Source organism: Hemibagrus wyckioides, linkage group LG09, assembly GCF_019097595.1.
Source record: "Hemibagrus wyckioides isolate EC202008001 linkage group LG09, SWU_Hwy_1.0, whole genome shotgun sequence".
NCBI lineage: Eukaryota > Metazoa > Chordata > Actinopteri > Siluriformes > Bagridae > Hemibagrus > Hemibagrus wyckioides.
Genome location: NC_080718.1, coordinates 8,589,555 through 8,593,457, shown reverse-complemented (window position 1 = coordinate 8,593,457; position 3,903 = coordinate 8,589,555).

Genomic DNA, 3,903 nt, shown 5'->3' with positions numbered 1-3,903 from the left:
GTGAAAAAAAAATATATAAAAAAAATAAAAAGTAGCAATTACGTTTAGCGATAAAGTGTAGCATAGTGTGCAAGTTAAATTTAGCAATTAATTGTAGCATTAAGTGTGTAGCGAGGAAGTTAAGTTAAGCGATAGAGCACGAAATGAAAAACTCCACCAATCTCCTCCACCAATCTCCTCCACCAGTCTCCTCCCACCTCCGCCAGCATCTTCGTCTGATCTTCAAGGTAAATACACTTAATAAAACCAGTTTATTTCTTTACATTCTTTTTTATTATGTATAATTTTTTATACATTATTTGTTATTTATACAACATTTATATTTAGTACATTTTTCTTATTTAAAAACAAAAAAAATGAGTGTGGTTTTGGGGCTGGAACGGATTAATAGCATTTCAATTCATTTTAATGGAGAAATTGAATTTGATATACGGTCACAGAACGAATTAAACTCGTAAGTCAAGGTATTACTGTACTTTTTTGCACATTTTCATTTTGTTCAGTTTGCTTGTTTTATTCCTTATTTAAGATATTTATTTTTATTCCATTTGGATACTTTTACATTTAACATATTTAATTTTTGGTTAAAATAACTGATTTGCACATTTTTCATTTTTATATTTGTGTTAAAGTTTGTGTGTGTATGTTTGTGTGGCACTTTAAAGTACATTTTTGTTGCACTGGTATCGTAAGTCTTGATTCTTTTTAATTTACACAGGGACATGTTTATCGTCCCTGTCAGTGGCGGAACAAGCGCGCATTGCGTCCTGGGGCAAACATGAACGTTCGTTTGGTTACTTATCATGCAATAGTCAACCATTTTCTAAAAACTTGTAATTACTATTACATACACGCCATAACATAATAGTACATAACTATACTCATTAAATTATTCTAGCGTATAATCACCTGCATTAATCCCACCATCCAATTACTATAGTGCTGCCCACTAAATGGCGCAGTAATACCACATAATGTGGCTGTATAGACAATGTGCTGATTTTGAGTTTTGTTCTGTTGGACTTGCTGTAGTTTTCGGTCAGAGGTCGGCTGTGCTAAAGAAGTACTTTGTTACCTCAGTGAATGATATGTTTGATTCATGTATCCTTTTCTTCTGTATGTTTCAGTTTTACAGTGTTTTCTTTTGGAGGCAAATAAACAGCTTGAACCAGCTACGTTTGTCTCTGATTGGGAATTTGTTTAGCTATCTGCCAAACTGGACACCCACATTCAGGGAGGGCAGAATAGGGTGAAAAGAAATCAACCACTATTTCCCAGCGTGATTAGAGTTTGTACAGGAAACGAGGGCTATTAAAGAATCACTGACTCAAAAGGAGTCACTGACTCGATTCATTTCTGTGAGTGACTCAACGAAACCCGAGTCTTTAAAAAGAATCGTTTTTACCACCACTCGTGGTAATGTGACTGTATTTTCTATATTTTATCTGAATGTTAGAATGAGATAAAGAGTGTGACCACCAAAATGAATCTACTGAATTTACCTACTGAATCTTGGATAGACACGCATGCTGTTTGTAAAGGACTTTCTGAATGATCAAAATGAATATTAAAATCTCCAAAAATCAATGCTTTGTCTAAAGAAACAACTAGGTTTAAAACAAAATCTGCAAATTCACAGAGGAATTCAGACCTGGGGGTTTGTAAATAATCAGTGGAATTGATCAGTAATATTTTCATTAACAATAAATGCTTTATATCCTAGCTTCAGATCAAACAAATAAATTGCGTAACAAAACTACCACACAACAATTCAGTTTTTATTAATATTAAATATATTAAAAATATTAATATTAATATATTAAAAATGTTTTTATTATCCTTACATTTGTAAAAAAAAAAAAGGGGGGGGGGTAGGGTTTAAAGACACTACATTATTATGTATTAAGCCAAATTATAATAAAGATTATAATAAAAATTCTTTTTACTTGTAGAATTGTAAAATACACACAAAGTATACTTCAAAGCCATTTTATGTGTGACAGTATAATTATGTCAGGGGGCAGTAGAGCAATAATTGCTCTTCAAAATCACTAAATCTGTTAATATAATAGAGCCAGGAGCCATTCTAAAATGGATCAATTCATAATAACCTACTATATGTTCAAGCAATAAGAGCAATCGATCTTAGTGTGGAATTTTTTAGATGTAATTCCTCCTCAATGTCAAATTCTGTGAAAATAAATGAGCCAGGATCTGATTTTGATGCACTCAAAATTCATTCAAAATGGACCTCTCAACTTTTTAGCTTATCAAACTAACTTGGATCAGTTCAAATTGACCTCTGACTACTCTATTCTCCCTCAATTTTAATAAGGTTCAATCAATTTTACTGTGGAAATATGAAGTAATTCCACTTCAAATTTACTATCAGATAAAATAATTGTGCCAGGAGCTAAATTCGAAATTTGATAAAAAAGGACAGTTCAAATTGTTAGTTGATCAAACCTAGTTCAATCGTAATGACCTACTCTATGCTCACAATTAGGGTTGCAAAGGGGCAGAAAATTTCCACGGAAACTTCATCTCGGGAATTTTGGAAATATTCCAAGTTGGAAACTTAACAGGAATTTATGGTAATTTTCGAGAATTTACGGGAATTTATGGTAATTAATGGGAATTTATTGAAATTATTTAGAGATTTGGGGAAATTTATATAAACTGTATATAGAAACATAAATATAAACATTTAGTTTGGTCATAAGCTGACATGCAAGCAAACTAATGCATAAATAAAACTTTTGCCTTTGATTTAATTGTAAGTAAAACTTTAATTTTTTCATGAACAACAATGTAAAAAAAACAAAAAAACATATTTCCTTCTGTTTGCTATAAAACGAAAGGACACCCCACCCTTCCCCTTCCAAAAAAGTCCCATTAAAAACTGTAACCTTCGGGTTCAAATGCAGAACTGTGGCTTTGATATTCTTGTGATAGAGCCTGGAGAATAGGGAGGAATTTCCCCCTTAAGTGACTGAGGGGGATTGTGTGTGTGTGTGTTTGTAGGATGGTCTTTTTTAGACCATATTTACATTTTTTTTGTAAATTACATGACTACTCACCAAGATGGACATTTTTTAAATGATTTGTGTGCAGGATTTAAGAAATGATCAGTGTATATTATGGAGGTATGCACAGTACATGTGGATTGAGGAATATACAGGGTTGTTTTATCTGGTTGCTTTAACCAAGATTATGCTGCAAGATATTTTTTTTTCAACTACATTTACGTTCCCTGTAATAGGCTAACCTGCAATTTTGCAAATTCCCAGTTTATTCCCATATATTCCCGTTAATTCCCATTAATTCCCATATATTCCTGTTAATTCCTATGGAAAGTTTCCGGTCATGAAAATTCCCGGAATTTTGCAACCATATGAACTCCATGCTCCGTGCAATCTGGCTAACCAATTCTCTTTTACTCTTGCTTTAAGGTCATAGATTTTAGCTGTCCTCTACTCTACTAAATACTACTCTATAACTAAACTATTATACCAGTGTCCAAGCATTCACCTGCAGAGTGTCTGAACGATTTCTGCTCTGTTGCACTCACCCCTATTGTTATGAAGTGCTTTGAGAAGTTGGTTCTAAGTCACCTCATAGCGAGTCTCCCACCTACACTCGACCCTCACCAGTTTGCCTACCGTCCAAACAGAGGATGCCATTTCCACTGCTCTTCATCTAGCTCTCACCCACCTGGATAATAAAAATACAGGATGTTGTTCAGGATGTTGTTCATTGACTTCAGCTCTGCATTTAATACAGTCGTCCCTAGTAAACTGATCACTAAGCACAGTGTCCTGGGTATCTGCACATCCATATATAGTTGGATTATGGACTTCCTTTTTTTTTCCCCACAACAAAGGACAGTACATTATAGACAAA